Here is a 20,968-nt window from a genome sequence, read left to right on the forward strand (position 1 = left end):
ATCTGGGTTATAGCTAGGAACCTTGGTTTTATTTATTTATTTTTTTTAATTTTTTTTTTCAACGTTTATTTATTTTTGGGACAGAGAGAGACAGAGCATGAACGGGGGAGGCGCAGAGAGAGAGGGAGACACAGAATCGGAAGCAGGCTCCAGGCTCTGAGCCATAAGCCCAGAGCCCGACGCGGGGCTCGAACTCACGGACCGCGAGATCGTGACCTGGCTGAAGTCGGACGCTTAACCGACTGCGCCACCCAGGCGCCCCAGGAACCTTGGTTTTAAAGACCCTACTATCACCCATTAAATGTGCTGGTTCCCTGAGCTAAGGATGAAGATTACCTGCAAAGCATTGGTAAAGGAAGTTGAAGTTCAATTTGTGAGTTTTCTTTCTACTGACACGCATTCAAAATTTTTTATTGAGTGACAACTATGTATCAAATATTATTCTAGATACTGGAGTGCTTTATGAGACATTGGCAAATTTCTATCCTAATAGTAAAGGAGAGAAGGAAGAAAGGAAAGCAGGAAGGGAGGAAGGGATTAGCTCTATGATAGATTCAGTTGGACTACTATAGGTTGGGTGGTTAGAAAACCACCTTGATAAGGAGACATTTAGATTTCATTCCAAATGTGATGGAACTTTCTTCCTTTCCCAAAGACACTTAGCTTCTCAACATAACTAGGTGACCATACTTCTTTCAACATTGGCAGTACACTAGAGATTTATGTTCCAGATGGGTTGGAAGAGAGAGAGTCTGGGATTTTTGACATTAGGCCAGATGAGTATTTTGGTACTGTACTGAAAATGAAAGAATTCAATAAAATTCTATTTAGTAAAAGAAAATGCAACTTTCCAACTGCCATCCCCCCAGTGGCCATTCATGTGTATATGCTCATTCTATTCCCTAGTTTGTCCACCCATAAGAGATTGGGAGACTTTCCTTGGATAAAAAAAAAAAAAAATAGAAAAGTGATAATACTATAGATGCTAATTATAGTGATAACCCCATTAGATGTCTGAGTTTACGCCATTACCTTAGAGTGAAGCACGCCATTCCCCAAGCCTGCACCACAGAGAGTTCTCATCTATCACAGTAGTCAGTAGATAGTACCTAAAACAAATGAGCAAAAAGAAATTACAGTTTAATCAGGTTTCTTAAAAATGAGGTAAACACCTGAAGAGATACTTAAAATGAATTGAAAATAGTTGCTTCTGGGAGATGGAAGTAAAGAATGAAAAGGGTTGGGGTAGAAGGGCTTTAAAATGTTATAGAAATATTTGACTTTTATAATTATGCATGTATATCATCTTAATACACATAAAAGTTAAATTTAAAGAATGAACCATTATTAAAACATGCCCAGGGGTTCCTGGGTGGCTCAGTATGTTAAGCATCTGACGTAGGCCCAGGTCATGATTTCATGGTCCCTGAGTTTGAGCCCCATGTTGGACTCTCTGCTGACAGTTCAGAGCCTGGAGCCTGCTTTGGATTCTGGATATCTCTGCCCCTCCCCCACTTGTGCTCTCTCTCTCTCAAAAAAATAAGTAAACATTAAAAAAAATTAAAACAGACTAGGAAGATGGCGGCGTAGGAGGACGCTGGGCTCACCGCGCGTCCTGCTGATCACTTAGATTCCACCTACACCTGCCTAAATAACCCAGAAAACCGCCAGAGGATTAGCAGAACAGAGTCACCGGACCCAAGTGCAGACGAGAGGCCCACGGAAGAGGGTAGGAAGGGCGGCGAGGCGGTGCGCGCTCCACGGACTGGCGGGAGGGAGCCGGGGCGGAGGGGCGGCTCGCCGGCCAAGCAGAGCCCCCGAGTCCGGCTTGCAAAAGCGGAGGGGCCTGACGGACTGTGTTCCGACAGCAAGCGCGACTTAGCGTCTGGGAGGTCATAAGTTAACAGCTCTGCTCAGAAAGCGGGAAGGCTGGAGGACAAAGGGAGGGTGAGCTGCGGAGCCCCCGGACGACAGAGCTCAGTTTGGCGGGGAACAAAGGCGCTCTCCAGCGCCATCTCCCCCGCCCATCCCCCAGCCAAAATCCCAAAGGGAACCGGCTCCGGCCAGGGAAATTGCTCGCTCCGCGCGAACACCCAACTCTGTGCTTCTGCGGAGCCAAACCTCCGGCAGCGATCTGACTCCCTCCGGCTGCACAGGGCCCCTCCTGAAGTGGATCACCTAAGGAGAAGCGAGCTAAGCCTGCCCCCCCTGCCGCCGTGCACCTTGCCTTCCCACCCCAGCTAATACGCCAGATCCCCAGCATCACAAGCCTGGCAGTGTGCAAGTAGCCCAGACGGGCCACGCCACCCCACAGTGAATCCCGCCCCTAGGAGAGGGGAAGAGAAGGCACACACCAGTCTGACTGTGGCCCCAGCGGTGGGCTGGGGGCAGACATCAGGTCGGACTGCGGCCCCGCCCACCAACTCCAGTTATACACCACAGCACAGGGGAAGTGCCCTGCAGGCCCTCACCACACCAGGGACTATCCAAAATGACCAAGCGGAAGAATTCCCCCCAGAAGAATCTCCAGGACATAACAACAGCTAATGAGCTGATCAAAAAGGATTTAAATAATATAACAGAAAGTGAATTTAGAATAATAGTCATAAAATTAATCGCTGGGCTGGAAAACAGCATACAGGACAGCAGAGAATCTCTTGCTACAGACATCAGGGGACTAATGAACAGGCACGAGGAGCTGAAAAACGCTTTAAAGGAAATGGAAAACAAAATGCAAACCACCACAGCTCGGATGGAAGAGGCAGAGGAGAGAATAGGTGAACTAGAAGATAAAGTTATGGAAAAAGAGGAAGCTGAGAAAAAGAGAGATAAAAAAATCCAGGAGTATGAGGGGAAAATTAGAGAACTAAGTGATACACTAAAAAGAAATAATTTACGCATAATTGGTATCCCAGAGGAGGAAGAGAGAGGGAAAGGTGCTGAAGGGGTACTTGAAGAAATCATAGCTGAGAACTTCCCTGAACTGGGGAAGGAAAAAGGCATTGAAATCCAAGAGGCACAGAGAACTCCCTTCAGACGTAACTTGAATCGATCTTCTGCACGACATATCATAGTGAAACTGGCAAAATACAAGGATAAAGAGAAAATTCTGAAAGCAGCAAGGGGTAAACGTGCCCTCACATATAAAGGGAGACCTATAAGACTCGTGACGGATCTCTCTTTTGAAACTTGGCAGGCCAGAAAGAATTGGCACGAGATTTTCAGGGTGCTAGACAGCAAAAATATGCAGCCAAGAATCCTTTATCCAGCAAGTCTGTCATTTAGAATAGAAGGAGAGATAAAGGTCTTCCCAAACAAACAAAAACTGAAGGAATTTGTCACCACTAAACCAGCCCTACAAGAGATCCTAAGGGGGACCCTGTGAGACAAAGTACCAGAGACATCACTACAAGCATAAAACAGACAGACATCACAATGACTCTAAACCCGTATCTTTCTATAATAACACTGAATGTAAATGGATTAAATGCGCCAACCAAAAGACATAGGGTATCAGAATGGATAAAAAAACAAGACCCATCTATTTGCTGTCTACAAGAGACTCATTTTAGACCTGAGGACACCTTTAGATTGAGAGTGAGGGGATGGAGAACTATTTATCATGCTACTGGAAGCCAGAAGAAAGCTGGAGTAGCCATACTTATATCAGACAAACTAGACTTTAAATTAAAGGCTGTAACAAGAGATGAAGAAGGACATTATATAATAGTTACAGGGTCTATCCATCAGGAAGAGCTAACAATTATAAATGTCTATGCGCCGAATACCGGAGCCCCCAAATATATAAAACAATTACTCATAAACATAAGCAACCTTATTGATAAGAATGTGGTAATTACTGGGGACTTTAACACCCCACTTACAGAAATGGATAGATCATCTAGACACACGGTCAATAAAGAAACAAGGGCCCTGAATGAGACACTGGATCAGATGGACTTGACAGATATATTTAGAACTCTGCATCCCAAAGCAACAGAATATACTTTCTTCTCGAGTGCACATGGAACATTCTCCAAGATAGATCATATACTGGGTCACAAATCAGCCCTTCATAAGTTTACAAGAATTGAAATTATACCATGCATACTTTCAGACCACAATGCTATGAAGCTTGAAGTCAACCACAGGAAAAAGTCTGGAAAACCTCCAAAAGCATGGAGGTTAAAGAACACCCTACTCACGAATGAGTGGGTCAACCAGGCAATTAGAGAAGAAATCAAAAAATATATGGAAACAAACGAAAATGAAAATACAACAATCCAAACGCTTTGGGACGCAGCGAAGGCAGTCCTGAGAGGAAAATACATCGCAATCCAGGCCTATCTCAAGAAACAAGAAAAATCCCAAATACAAAATCTAACAGCACACCTAAAGGAAATAGAAGCAGAACAGCAAAGGCAGCCTAAACCCAGCAGAAGAAGAGAAATAATAAAGATCAGAGCAGAAATAAACAATATAGAATCTAAAAAAACTGTAGAGCAGATCAACGAAACCAAGAGTTGGTTTTTTGAAAAAATAAACAAAATTGACAAACCTCTAGCCAGGCTTCTCAAAAAGAAAAGGGAGATGACCCAAATAGATAAAATCATGAATGAAAATGGAATGATTACAACCAATCCCTCAGAGATACAAACAATTATCAGGGAATACTATGAAAAATTATATGCCAACAAATTGGACAACCTGGAAGAAATGGACAAATTCCTGAACACCCACACTCTTCCAAAACTCAATCAGGAGGAAATAGAAAGCTTGAACAGACCCATAACCAGCGAAGAAATTGAATCGGTTATCAAAAATCTCCCAACAAATAAGAGTCCAGGACCAGATGGCTTCCCAGGGGAGTTCTACCAGACGTTTAAAGCAGAGATAATACCTATCCTTCTCAAGCTATTCCAAGAAATAGAAAGGGAAGGAAAACTTCCAGACTCATTCTATGAAGCCAGTATTACTTTGATTCCTAAACCAGACAGAGACCCAGTAAAAAAAGAGAACTACAGGCCAATATCCCTGATGAATATGGATGCCAAAATTCTCAATAAGATACTAGCAAATCGAATTCAACAGCATATAAAAAGAATTATTCACCATGATCAAGTGGGATTCATTCCTGGGATGCAGGGCTGGTTCAACATTCGCAAATCAATCAACGTGATACATCACATTAACAAAAAAAAAGAGAAGAACCATATGATCTTGTCAATCGATGCAGAAAAGGCCTTTGATAAAATCCAGCACCCTTTCTTAATAAAAACCCTTGAGAAAGTCGGGATAGAAGGAACATACTTAAAGATCATAAAAGCCATTTATGAAAAGCCCACAGCTAACATCATCCTCAACGGGGAAAAACTGAGAGCTTTTTCCCTGAGATCAGGAACACGACAGGGATGCCCACTCTCACCGTTGTTATTTAACATAGTGCTGGAAGTTCTAGCATCAGCAATCAGACAACAAAAGGAAATCAAAGGCATCAAAATTGGCAAAGATGAAGTCAAGCTTTCGCTTTTTGCAGATGACATGATATTATACATGGAAAATCCGATAGACTCCACCAAAAGTCTGCTAGAACTGATACATGAATTCAGCAAAGTTGCAGGATACAAAATCAATGTACAAAAATCAGTTGCATTCTTATACACTAACAATGAAGCAACAGAAAGACAAATAAAGAAACTGATCCCATTCACAATTGCACCAAAAAGCATAAAATACCTAGGAATAAATCTAACCAAAGATGTAAAGGATCTGTATGCTGAAAACTATAGAAAGCTTATGAAGGTAATTGAAGAAGATTTAAAGAAATGGAAAGACATTCCCTGCTCATGGATTGGAAAAATAAATATTGTCAAAATGTCAATACTACCCAAAGCTATCTACACATTCAATGCAATCCCAATCAAAATTGCACCAGCATTCTTCTCGAAACTAGAACAAGCAATCCTAAAATTCATATGGAACCACAAAAGGCCCCGAATAGCCAAAGGAATTTTGAAGAAGAAGACCAAAGCAGGAGGCATCACAATCCCAGACTTCAGCCTCTACTACAAAGCTGTCATCATCAAGACAGCATGGTATTGGCACAAAAACAGACACACAGACCAATGGAATAGAATAGAAACCCCAGAACTAGACCCACAAACATATGGCCAACTCATCTTTGACAAAGCAGGAAAGAACATCCAATGGAAAAAAGACAGCCTCTTTAACAAATGGTGCTGGGAGAACTGGACAGCAACATGCAGAAGGTTGAAACTAGACCACTTTCTCACACCATTTACAAAAATAAACTCAAAATGGATAAAGGACCTAAATGTGAGACAGGAAACCATCAGAACCTTAGAGGAGAAAGCAGGAAAAGACCTCTCTGACCTCAGCCGTAGCAATCTCTTACTCGACACATCCCCAAAGGCAAGGGAATTAAAAGCAAAAGTGAATTACTGGGACCTTATGAAGATAAAAAGCTTCTGCACAGCAAAGGAAACAACCAACAAAACTAAAAGGCAACCAACGGAATGGGAAAAGATATTTGCAAATGACATATCGGACAAAGGGCTAGTATCTAAAATCTATAAAGAGCTCACCAAACTCCACACCCGAAAAACAAATAACCCAGTGAAGAAATGGGCAGAAAACATGAATAGACACTTCTCTAAAGAAGACATCCAGATGGCCAACAGGCACATGAAAAGATGTTCAGCGTCGGTCCTTATCAGGGAAATACAAATCAAAACCACACTCAGGTATCACCTCACGCCAGTCAGAGTGGCCAAAATGAACAAATCAGGAGACTATAGATGCTGGAGAGGATGTGGAGAAACGGGAACCCTCTTGCACTGTTGGTGGGAATGCAAATTGGTGCAGCCGCTCTGGAAAACAGTGTGGAGGTTCCTCAGAAAATTAAAAATAGACCTACCCTATGACCCAGCAATAGCACTGCTAGGAATCTACCCAAGGGATACAGGAGTACTGATGCATAGGGGCACTTGTACCCCAATGTTCATAGCAGCACTCTCAACAATAGCCAAATTATGGAAAGAGCCTAAATGTCCATCAACTGATGAATGGATAAAGAAATTGTGGTTTATATACACAATGGAATACTACGTGGCAATGAGAAAAAACGAAATATGGCCTTTTGTAGCAACGTGGATGGAACTGGAGAGTGTGATGCTAAGTGAAATAAGCCATACAGAGAAAGACAGATACCATATGGTTTCACTCTTATGTGGATCCTGAGAAACTCAACAGGAACCCATAGGGGAGGGGAAGGGAGAAAAAAAAAAAGACGTTAGAGTGGGAGAGAGCCAAAGCATAAGAGACTGTTAAAAACTGAGAACAAACTGAGGGTTGATAGGGGGTGGGAGGGAGGGGCGGGTGGGTGATGGGTAGTGAGGAGGGCACCTTTTGGGATGAGCACTGGGTGTTGTATGGAAACCAATTTGTCAATAAACTTCATAAAAAAAAAAAAAAAAAAAAAGAAAAAAAAAAAATTAAAACATGCCCAGATTCACACAGGAGTAGACACTACTGATAAAACAACTTTTAAAATCTAAACAAAAGTTCCTTGAAAGGAATGCTGAGAATTGTAACAGGAGAAACATGATTCACTGGGTTGATGAAGGCAAGTTTATGTGGCTCTAAAGAGTGTCAAGTTTACATAGTCTAATAGATCTTTCTCTGTATTTGGAAAAATAGCTTTGGATATAGACATAGGAACATTTCAAACTTATATGCGCACACAAAATATACCATAACATTACTTTGTTCCTTCACAAGAGAAGCAGCAGTGCATAATGGTTAAGAGCCCAGAGGAGCCAAAATCCTGGGTGTGAATACTTTCTTTGCCACAAACTAGCTATGCCTGATTTCCCATCTGTAAAGTGGATATGACAGTAATACCTCGTTCATGGCATTGTAATAAGGATTACATGAATTAATACCTGTAAAGTTAGAATAGTGTCTGCCCCATAGTAAGCACTACATAAGATTTTCCTAATTAAATAAAAAATCATATTTTGTTTGCTACAAACTTTATCAATGTTATAGGCCCATTACAAGTTTAAGTTTAAAGCTAAGTATTCCAAATATTAGAAACTCTTTTAAAATAGTTCTTATACTAAAATTTACTGTGACTTACTAAAAGTACCTAGTTATCTATTTTACCCAACCATATAAAATTAAATACACATGTATGTAAATCACACATATATCTGCATGTACATTTAAATGATAGCTTCAGTGGAATAAAGTTATGAACTAGGTAAAGTAGATAAGCAGTAGACACATGGAATATATTTAAGATAGAAAGCTTTGCACTGAAAAGCAGCATTGATAACTTTGCCGTGTCAATTTATGGGTTTGTTTTACCCTGTTTCCTAATGGTTAAAGTTAAATAGCATTATGGAGACAATGTAACTGAGAATGGACACCGGAAGAGGAAGTTGCTATGGGATTAAAATTTAATGAAAGGTAGATTTAAATTGGATCTTTAATGCAACTTTTAAAAGCATTGTTAATCTGTCAGCATGTGGGTTGTATCTCTAGTATTTGAATGCACCTTCACAGTGTCCCAGCTCCATCTTTTCCATTAAGTAAAAAAAAAAAAAACAAAAAAAACCCCCAAAAAACCCTCTTCTTCCATTAGACAAACAAGAGAAAACTCTTTGGCTTCAATCAACAAATATAAGCAAGCAAAAGGTGTAAGGCATAAAAAGAAAATTATGCTTTGTCCCTGTCCTTCTTAGGGAGGTAAGGCATAAACAGAAGTTAAGCAATTCAGGAAAAGTTCACCCAATGTCATAAAACCATAGGAGTCCTAACTGAAAATAAAGACTGATATAAAAAATAAAAAAGTACCCGAAAGTAAAGGAAGAAGGGATAACTGGTGCAGCTGAAGGGATGTGGAATTCAGTCCCTGATGGAGAAAGTGGAATTCAGCAGGTTTCTTGGAATGTGGATATAATGTGTGGATTCACAGAAGAAAGGAGAGTGTATGCCATTCATGGAGGGTAAAATGGGGCAAGATCTGTTCAAGAAACTAATTTGGTAGAGGAATAGAGAAGTAGAAAGGACTAGAAATAGGGCTTCTCAATCTCTTTTTCTCAGCCAAAAAAAAAAAAAAAAAAAGTGTCCAGGTACACTGACTTGAGCTAGGATTTCTCAGAGTTGAGATCTGAAGGAGGTGCAGGTATGATCTATGACTTTGAAGCCTAGAATCAATAGGTTCCTGAAAAAAAAAACACCAAGGACAAAAACAAATGAAAATCAAGGTGGTCAGTTCAGAAAACCATGAAGTATAGTGAATGCCTTTTGGAAAGGAGGGTGAAAGGAACAAATTTCAATGGGCACACAATAGACCAATGTTGAGGAGCTCTCCACAATGCTCTGACATGGAGGGATGCACTCACAGAGACTTGTGGTCTCACCTATGTTTGGCAATGGAGATGTGAAGAACACCATGCAGGTTCCAGCACAAAGTTGGAATGCTAGGTTGAGACTAAATTATCAGAAATTACAAATTTTAGGGCAGGCATGAATTTTATCCTGGAAGCAATGATGATCTGGAGATTTGCATAGAACTAACTACTGTAAGAAAATAATAAATTTAGGAAGACCACTGAAGTCATTCATGTGTTCCAAAGTAAATGGTGATAGTATGTAAACCAGAAAATTAGAAATGACAAGGATGATAAATATATAAGAGGTACTGAGAAACAAGCAGTATTAAGTTTCAGCGATTATTTGGCTTCCAAGAGTAAGATCAAGAAAAAGAAATAAATCAAACTTAATTCTAAGCACTTGAGGGTAGGTGACCAGGAGAAACTTCTGGAGGAACTGACAGAGGAGAGGGAAGGTGAAGATTACATTGCTTTCAGTTGGCAGGTGTTGAAAATAAAGTGTAAAGATAAAGTTATTTACTGAATTTAATCAATGAAGCATTTGTAGCCAACTAAATTTCTTAGGCTTTGCTATTTTAAATCATTTTAAAAATCCATATCTATTAGCAACTGTAGATTCATAATTTTGATCAGCCTAGGGGTGTCATGTTATTTTTCTTGCAAGCTGATAGATAATATCTGGTATTTTCGAGTCAGCATGAATTAGTCAAGCTGGACTGTAGTGATCTTGATCTGGTTTTTTTTGGGGGGGCATGGGGAACAGGTGTTATTTCACTTTCTCCAGTATTCTTGGAGCTAGCTATAAGGATGGAAATACTCTCATTGAAGCTCAAGTTCGGTCCACCACTGAAATTTCTTCAGGTTACGGGCCAGCTGTGGTTCATTACAGCCTTGAAAGTGGCAGTGGCCAATAAGGTATGTGATAGAAGAGCCAATACAAGATTTGAGAACCGTGTTTCTGAAGCTTTAATGTACATACAAATCACCTGAGGGATTTTGTTAAAATGCAGACTTTGATTCAGTAGGTCTGTGGAGAAGCTCGATACTCTGCATTTCTAACACGCCCCAGAAGATGCTGAAGTCACTGACCCCTGGACCACCTTTTGAGCAGCAAGGCACTAGAAATCAAAAGAGAGGATTTTAAAACTAAAGAAGGTCTCTGTGCTCCACACTTACACTTTGCCTTTTCAGATCCATCTTCCACCCTTCTTCACCTGGAGCTGTGCCTGAAGAGGCTGACCTTTATGGAGCACATCAGTGAGGTTTCTTTTTGCTGGGGTTTCCTGTTAGTTTTGGACAGTAAGAGAAATTGACTGAAACTGGAAAGAGAGAAGTGAGTGAAATCTGGGTATTTACAGTTATTTTGCTAAAACAGAACATTTGATGTCTTAAAAAATCACCACAATGTACAAAATCATGCGATTAAAACCACAAGGCTTTGGGGTAAATGGGATCAGGGACAGGGCATTCAAAATCTCGGTCAGTCACACACATACACACACACACACACACACACACACACACACAGAGAGAGAGAGAGAGAGAGAGAGAGAAAGATTGAGAGAGAGAGAGAGAGAGATGGGAACCTAATAAAAACTATAGTACAATTTTGCACATAAATGGTTAAAAAAATACACATCTTCTAATAAATATGGCATTTTACCTTGAAAAAGCCCTGACGTTTGCTTGCAGAAGGGGGCATTAGAAAAGTTGCAGAACGTGAGTTATCATCAAGTGGTGGAAGGAGGATTATCTGAAATTGGAAGGAAAGCTGTACTACCAGATGTGGATGGACGAGGTTCATAACACACAGAGAACTGAAGTAGCTGGTAGATATTTGAGGTGTGTGCATGTGTACGTTTTGGGTTTTCCTACTCAGCACAGTTCAGCTATGCGGTCTTCTGTGTTTACCTGGTATTTCTCATGGATGAAATTGTGCATAAGCAAACATCAAATTCAGTTATGCTCAAATTGTTCCCTAATATATTAATCACATTGGAACAGACACGTGTTCTCAAAACAAGAGTTTTGCTGCCGTTTGCTGCAGATTGTCTGCATTTCTGCTTAGAGATGTGGCTTTTGTAGGTATCCTCTCACACAGCTACAGAAATCACTTCTGGGTTCAGGTAGCCGCCATTCACCTTTCCCCTTCTGAGCTAAGGGTGGTAACAATTCCCTGCTATTTCTAACTCTGGGTGATTTCACCACCAACTGTTCGTTTCACTTACTCTTGCCCACAACTCTGTGAATAGTCCCTTTAATGCATGGCCATCAATTACCTATGCTGGTTGAGTTTGTTATATGTGTCCTTCCAGTCCTGGACAATATTCAAATGTGATGAGTGATGTGAAGAGATAAAGGAGAATGACAGCGTGGTGGAGAACTTTGGATTTAATTTGTACTGATGTCCATTAACAGATATTTTAATGAGCTGCTTCTGCATGCAACAGCTGGAGACACCCTTTAAAAAGTCATAGCAAGTCATTCCTTTTCTCAAAACCTTACACTGGCTTTACTGTACTCTGAGAATAAAAACAATGGTCCTTCCAATAGCTCACAAGCCTGGTTTCCTGTTGCATCTCTGAATTGGTTACTCTCCAGTATCAACTCACCATTTTGATCCCTTTGTTCCGGAGACATTGGTCCACTTGTGGTCCTGGGACACAGTAGGTGGGCTTTTCAATAATGCAGACAGATGTTTGTGGAGGCATCTTAGCTGAAGACATTCGAAGGCCATTTTCTGAATTTGGAGTACAATTTGTAACAGGGAACACAATTTCTAAGTATGAAACCTCCTCAGACCATTCATCTGAAAAACTAAGTGATATTGTTCAAATTCACATGCTTTCAAACTATGGAAATACATGTCTAATGAAAGGGAGAGCAACCAAAGTACCACAGGCTCTGGGAAATCATCCAAGAAGTCCATTGCCTGACCAGATAGGGGTCATCATCCCTGCAGGTGGCCATCCAGTCATGGCCTGGAAATATGTCAGGTTTTGTTTTACATTTTATTAGGATTCAATTATAAATCATTTTTTTGAGTGACAAATACATGTGAGTCTTTCTGCCCAGTAGTTCCTACCAGGCACTATGATGATAAGATACTATAATTTGTTTCATTATAATCAAGACTTCCTTGTGTGTTTAAGGTTCATTTCTAAAAGTTGTTTCTAAAAAGTTCTAAAACTCCTCACAAAGCCTCTTCCAGCTTTGCCTGTAGCCAGAGCACACCCAGAATCCTGTCCCATATTCAAGGTTTGTTTATATTTTGCTGGAAAATGCTCTGTTTTACATTCTTGTAGCCATCACCAGCATCATAAGCTCTTAAATGATTCAAGGCAGACAAATGAGGGGACCTCTATCAATGACACAAACAAATTATATTTAATGGTTGGAAAGTTTAAAGAATGTGGTTTCTTTTTCCTTCCAACATTCTTAGCTTTGGTCAGGATAGACGAATTCTCCTGGGTTGTAGTTTCCATGTTTACACATAAGAAAATCAAGGCATCTATTTCCTTACATTTTTATCTGGGAATAATTGTTGAACTTTCAGGACTAGTGTAAGACTAGTTTTATTAAATTGAAGTCACTGAATTGGCTAGAAGAGAAGGCTACCTTTTGATTATGATGCATCTGATTATATGAAATATTTAAATTAGAGAGCTATTTTGCTGTTTTTAATTGAATGGCTCAAAAGAAAAATGAAAGTAAAACTAGTATATTTAAAGCAGTTTTTGTAAGTAGCAGTTGTATACATTCTTATGGAGGATTAGTAGAATAATGATATCTAAATCATAACAATATTCATTCAACCAGTTTTCATTCAATTTTTATAGAGCATTGATTATGTGGAAATATTGTACTAAAGTAGCAAAAGAATGGCATTTACACTACATTTCACTTTTTTTTTCTTTTTAAAGTTTATTTTGAGAGGGAGAGAGAGAGAGAGAGAGAGAGAGACAGAGAGAGAGAGAGAGAGAGAGAGAGAGAGAGAGAGAGAGAGAGAGAGACTAAGCACAAGCAGGGCAGAGAAAGAGAGAGAGAAATAATCCCAAGCAGGCTCTACCTTTTCAGCACTGGGCTCAAACCCATGAACAGTGCGATCATGACCAGAACCAAAATCAAGAGTCAGACGCTTACCTGACAGAGTCACCCAGGTGTCCCACGTTTCACATTTTTTATATTGAAGGACACATCAGCCTTGAAACTGGTAGATGATAGACCCTTTGGGCAACTAAATTACAGTGTTTGCTTCTTTATAATAAAAATATTTCGTATTTAGAGTATGTTCAAAGATAAAGGCTATTCTCCAGTTGTTTACAGTATATTCATTTACATCTCAGTGACTAGAAGCCAGATACTTGAAGAACAGGAATCTTGAAGTTCTGTGTTCCTCAACTGCCTAATAGAAATGTAAGGCAAGGAGTGGAAAATGAATAATTATGTGTTGAGTGATGTAAAATAATTCATGTAATCATGTGGATGTTTAGTGACTTGAACTGATGAAACATCTGCAAAGTTGAATTTATGTTTATGTAGATGTTTAGTTACTCTTTGTTACTGACTCTTAAAGTGAAACAAGCTTTTATTATAATCATATAAATTCTAAGCATAGCGACTTGAAATTTTTTTTACATTTATTTATTTACTTATTTTGAGAGACATAGAGACAGCACAAGTTGGGGAGGAGCAGAGAGAGAAGGAGACACAGAATCTGAAGCAGGCTCTCAGGCTCCGAGCTGTCAGCACAGAACCTGACACAGGGCTCAAACTCACAAACCGCAAGATCATGACCTGAGCTGAAGTCAGATGCTTAACCGACTGAGCTACCCAGGTGCCCCTAAGCATAGTGACTTATAAAGACTATTATCAAATTTTTGCAAAAGTTTGGTGTAGGGAAATCTTAATCAGAAATTATTTCTCTTCAGATACTGTGTTTTGTCTTTCAGAAAAGTCAGATGCCCAGGAAAGATACTAGAGGAAAATACTACAAAATATAGAATACAAAAAAATGTTTAAAAAAGCCAGTGACAATATTTGTAGACAGTCACACTGAAAAAAGAAACAGAACAGCCATTGTACTGTTTGACCAGATAGGAGATGGGTCTGAAAGTGACATGGAATGAAGTAATTTATATCTTCACGACAGGTGGCTTACAGTGAGGTTGATAGGAGGGAAGGTGCACTCTGAGCAAGGCATTGATAGTACTGGGAGCAAGTAAAGATCAACAGAGACTCACTTTCTCAGCCAACTTTCTATTCTTGTGTAGAAACAGAAAACACACAGTGATGGGTGCAACATCTGTTGAATTGTTTTTAATGTGCCAAGCTAGAACGGGCTTTTCAGTTTGAGAAACAGCATTTAAAAAAAGAAATAAGGAGAAAAATACGGCACAAAATTAGAAAATATTTATGTAAAGAAATCTTCACAAGATACACTGTAAGTTCCTGACTGAAAATAGGTTGACAGGCAGCTCGATGGCATAGCTGAGGGAGACAGACGAGAGATTCTGGGTTTCAGTTTTTTCATACAGTGACAATTAAATGCAACAGCAGTTTGGTACAGTTGGGCTTTAGGGAAGACGTAATTTTTGTCACATATGTTCCTTCTGCTTGCTGATTTATGGGAAGACAATGGCATTGAAGAAAAGAAGGGTAACTGCTATCTGTCTAGGATGAGGATGTCCCTTATAACACGGCAATTGTAGGAGGTAGCAGGGAGCTGACAAAAGGTGGTTACTTCTCATTCTCAAAAGTCAGGTAGGATTTAACATCAAACATAAGCCTCACTGTAAAGAAATAAGAACACAGAACATGAATGATGTGATTATAAGAAGCCTAGTGATGATGCCAACTGACATAATTTCTGGGCCAAGCTATTTATGCGTGTGTGTGTGTGTGTGTGTGTGTGTGTGTGTGTGTGTATTCATCTAGGAAATTAGATTTATTGAATACAGATTATTACCAAATATTATTACCAAATATTTCTTTGCCTTTCCGTCTAATTCTATTGGTTCAGATTGACACATAATTATTTGGCCATATATTCTAGTTAAGTGCTAATCAACTAAGGCCCTTTTACACAGTCAAACACTATTGTTGACTAAATCTAATCCTGTTTCAGGGATGGTCACTGAGGAGAACTAGGGTGAATATGAAGAATAACCAACTTATTAAAAGAATTATCTATATTTCTAAGATGTATGGGTAGGAAAATAATAACTTCTTTAGTTCTTGGCCTTTAGAATTATTCTTTCCTTTTGGAATCCAAGACATTAGTTATAGGCCCTTTAAAAAATCAATTATTGGACAATTGTAAAATAATGATTTCTCTATAATCTGAATCTTGATTTTGCATTTGTCAGGAATTCAGAAGTTTTGAAAGGAAATTTGTCTTATTTCCATGAATACTACAGTTGCAGTAGTCACATTAATTCCATGTTATGAATGAAATTGTCTCTGGGAAAATAATTTCAAAAAACATTTTAGGAAGGAAAATACAACAGTTAAAAAACCTGCTAGAAATACACAGTGAAATAGAAACTCAGTAGTAATGAGACACTTTATTTAACATGTTACTGTCCACATACAAGCTAAAAAACATAATGATAAGGTATATGTAAAAATCTGTACCTTGAAAACACTACTTTTTCACATGCATATGGATTATTTATAAAAATTACAAAACTAATCCAAGTAAAGTTCTGTAACCCAAGCAGACTAGTTGCTATGGTAAAAACAAGGAACTTTTAGAAAGCAAATAATGCACATCTACCCACCCCTTAGAGCCCCAGTTCTCAAGACTATGTAGTGTTAAAATGATATTCTATTAAATCTTTAAAATTAATATATTCAAAGAGAAAAGTAATGTGATTATCTCCATAAAGTCTGAAAAATATTAGGTAACATTTAGTATCTAAAATAAGAATCAATGCATACTTGTACGATGTAATAATATGTGAATAAACATCTTCACACTATGATAAACCAGTGACACACATTTCCATAATATTTTAAAATTGGAATAGATGACACTTTCATAGTTGTGATGTAATGTGTTAGCCAAAAGCTGGCACCATGCTTTAGCACTAGCAGCAGGAACAAGATAAGGATATCTGCAGTCATCTTTGTTATTTAACATTGTTATAGAGCTATTACCCAATGCAATTAGACAAGAGAACAAAAGCAAAAGGTACAAAAGTAGAATGTAGAAAGGATCGTTGCTATCACAGAAAAGTGACTGTTTACTTAGAAAACCTAAAAGAATCACTTGGAAAACTATGACAAGTAAAAATTTAGTAGATTGCTAAGTACAAATTTAATATATATACAGAAATCAATAAAGTTTAATTATAGAACTAAAATTATAGAACTAACTAAATTAGAAAATCTAATAAAATAAATATTCCTTTTACAAAAGAAGCACAATGATTATAAACATAGAATTACATTAATTGAAAAAAAAATATTTAATGGACAGAAGTAGGAACATAAATGGATAGATTCCTAATCTTAATGGTGGATTTTGACACATTTCTTTCTGACGATGAATGATCAAGCAGACAAAGCAATTATTGGGAACATTAGAAATTGAAAAGCATAATCAATAAGCTAATATGATGAATATATAACGAACTTGCATCCATGGAAAATACTCACTCATTTCCAGCATACATAGAACATTTACCAAAACTGGGCAAACTCTCAGTAGAACCCAAAATAAGTATCTGCAAAATCATAATCATGCATTCCTTATTTTATAATCTCAAAGAAATGAATATAGAAATTGGAAGAAAAAATCTGCAATTTCTATATTATTAGAATCTAAATCAAGCAAAAAAACACCTTTTCTAAGAAATTCATCGTCCAAAAAAAGAAATTACAATGTGAATTATGAAATAATTACAATTAAATGACAAGGAAAGTAAAAACTTGTAATATAAAGAACAAACATTTTTACACTTAAATTCATATGTTAAGAAAGAGAAGAGGCTCCGGGGTGGCTCAGTCGGTTGAGCGTCTGACTTCAGCTCAGGTCATGATCTTGCTGTTTGTTAGTTTGAGCCATGCATCTGGCTCTGTGCTAATAGCTCAGAGCCTGGAGCCTGCTTCTGATTCTGTCTCCCTCTCTCTCTCTGCCCCTCCCCCGCTCATGCTCTGTCTCTGTCTCTCTCTCAAAAAATAAATAAACATTAAAAAAAGACAAATAAGAATAATACTCAACTCACAAACTTAGAAAATGAAAAATCATGAGGATCAAAATAGGTAGAGGAAAAAGAAAATAGTTAATAAAGTAGACAAAGGAAAATAGAGGTTTTATAAAACCAAACAAAAAGGTTTAAAATAGGCAAAGAATCTGATAAAATTGATCAAGAAAAAAAAGAGCAGAATTGAACAAAATTAGGAAAAAAGACATAACCACAGATTAAAAAAATCTTTACAGTGGCAAAACAAATTTATGAAATGAATAATTTTCAAGATAAATTTAAATTAGCAAAATAGACTCAAAAAAGAAAGAGAAAACCTAGTAATGTGTATCCATGAAAGAAACCGAATTAGTAGTTTAACATGGTCACTTCTCATTATTCACAATAGATATGTCTGTTCTATAAGTGACTGTGAACACTGAGGAAATATGAACCATTACTCCTAGAGGAAAATACAAGGTTAGATTCCTGCCAGCCTCTGGCCACAGCATTTTCACCAACCAATGAATACATAGTCTTGTTTTATGTGTGTTTTCTTAAAGATGCCATTTGTAATATAATGTATAATGTCTATTAATTAGCATTGAACTCACAGCCCACGATATTATAACTGCCTGAACAAAGTTTATCTAACCCAGACATTTTCTTTCTCAGCCACATCACAGCCTTCTGTTACTTAGGAACATTAAAACAGCACTTCAGCACTACATCTGGGGGCCATTTTAAACAGTACAATCATCAACTAAAAGTACAAAAATGTGAAAAACATGGCACCGAACAGACCACAAAAAAGACGCCGTGTTCAATGTGGTATCTGGAACAAGAAGGCAGAATGTCACCTTGTTTGACTTTAGGTAGGAAGATTCCCTTTGGGCGACCAAGATTTTTTAAAGTTCCATGCAAATCTGTGATGACTACAAAAACACTGTGAATACTCATTTGGGGGTTACAAGTAAATTTTAGCGATTAGGCGGTTTCAAAAATACAGCATTCTCTCACACTAGAGATTAACTGTATATCCAAAAAATTACAAAATCCCATTTTTCTTCAGAGGAAGGTTATACCAAAATTCCAACAAATGGATAATCTTTGTCTTATACAAGCTATTCTAGGGAAAGGAAAAAATGAAATCTTCTTACCTTATTTCTAGGCGTGATAACAAAACTAGATAAGGAAGAAAGATTATCAGATGATTCACTTAATGACATAGAGGAAATATTCAAATAAAATATTATTGGCAAACCAAATTAGAAAACTATTCGAATAACCAAGTAGATATGAAAGGATAGTTTAATAGTAGTAAACAATAAAATAGTTCAGATTGTTAACAGATTAAAGGAGACTAACCTTATGATCATCTCAATAAATGCAGAAATAAACAAAAGGATTGCATAAAATAACACTTTTTTTGTCATTACAAAGCAACACATAACAAAGCAAAACTCTACCTTTTATTGCCATAGATTAGTGGCTGTCAAACTGCAGCATAAGATTCAAATTACCTAGAGGGCTTGTTAAAATACTGATTTCTCGGCCGCATCCCTAGCATTTCTGATTTAGTAGATCTAGTGTGGGGTCAGAGAATCTTCATTTCTAACAAGTTCACAGGTGATGCTGATACTGCTGGTCCAGACAACACTTTGGAAACCACTGCCAACCCGGGACTTAGGCCCAGTATAATCACTATTCTGATTTTTCAAGAACAATCAGAATTATGAACTATTATACAAAATAACCAATTTTGTAAAATGCTGGGCAGTCCAAATCAATTATGTTTTACAGCAATATGTAATGTGTGTATATTCCTTGCAGATTTAGAGATGGATGTTCTGTGGTTTAGAATTTTCCTGCCACTTATGTCTGCCTCAGTTTATATTACTATTGGAGTCCTCCAGAAGTATTCCACCCTTCATACTTAATCATCAGGTGCTTTACAATTATAAATTTGTTATATGTGTAATTGGTCCTGTGTCAATGATTCAGTAGGTTTACAACACATCAGTTGAACCATACAGTTTTCACATAGTTTGCCTCTCCTTCCTTTAAAACAGAACAAAACAATGGTGGTGAACAGAAAAAAGAAAGATTCGTGTGATACAGATTTTTGCTCGGTGGAATTAATGCTTCATTTTTATTTGGAGAAGAAAATAGTACACGTCAGAAGTGGAATATAATTCCTAACTAGTATTTTCAGTAATTTATGTAGAAAATCATGAGCAAGAATAGAAACATGTTGAAATGAGGAAGCTTGGTCAGGGCATTAATAATCTTTTTTTTTTAAGTCCAATATACATAGATTTTATTGTACGTTTGTTATTTACCTACGTCCTTTCCATTTTATATTGGTTATTCCTGGTATTCAAAAGTAGCATTTAGCGTATATTTAAATAGGATAACCAGAGAGAATACATCAAAGTTTTTTGTTCTTTGGCAACATGCTGGTTGATTTTTATATAATTACTCTGTCCTGAAGATATTCATCATCAATGTTACATTTGAAAACTTATTTTATAAAGCTGGAATTAATATTTAAAAGGAAACAGTGGTATTTATAAATTTACATCATCAAAAATTTTCACAAGTGAAAAATAAGTATTTTCCTTTCAGTTTAGTATTTCATTCTCTTTTAAAAGGAGTGGGTACATTTTACTGTACTAGTAAGTGGTCTGTGAAGGGCAGAGAGTATCCTAGTCTTAGTTCAGCATGGGAATGCGGTCCATTGTGCAGCTGCACAGAGGGCCAGGGAAACACCAGACTGGCTCCAAAACAAGCCCTATGTTGATGAAAACTATTCCTAAAAAATCTTAAGGAATATGATAAAATATATACTTTCATCATGTATTTTTGTTTCCTGTCTACATGAATAAATCATGAATTCTCAAATAAAATTTTGGTGGGCTCAAGAAAAAAGATGGTCTTTGGTCTAAGTTGGGGGTAATTCTTTTCACGGCTAGGTGCTGGAAAACCAGTATTTTGAAGAAAATTGAAAGCACCGAAGGGAAAAAATTGAGTGACACAGGGTATATGAAAAAATTTCATTCATTTCCCTTAGCTTTTTTAAAAAGTTTATTTATTTATTTTGAGAGAGATACAGAGCATGTGTGGACAAGTGGGGAGGGGCAGAGAGAGAGAGAGAGAGAGAGAGAGAGAGACATGGAGAGAGAGAATCCCAAGCAGGCTACCCACTGTCAGCACAGAGCCCTACACAGGGCTCTATCTCAGGAACTGTGAGATCATGACCTGAGCCGAAATCAAGAGTTGGATACTAGACTAACTGAGCCACCCAGGTACCCCTCTTCAGCTTTTTTAAAGGATGAATTTTCAAAATGCAAAGCA

Source organism: Lynx rufus, unplaced genomic scaffold, assembly GCF_022079265.1.
Source record: "Lynx rufus isolate CCGP_SWC_20201006 ecotype Redwood Valley unplaced genomic scaffold, mLynRuf1.p SCAF_5, whole genome shotgun sequence".
Classification (NCBI taxonomy): domain Eukaryota; kingdom Metazoa; phylum Chordata; class Mammalia; order Carnivora; family Felidae; genus Lynx; species Lynx rufus.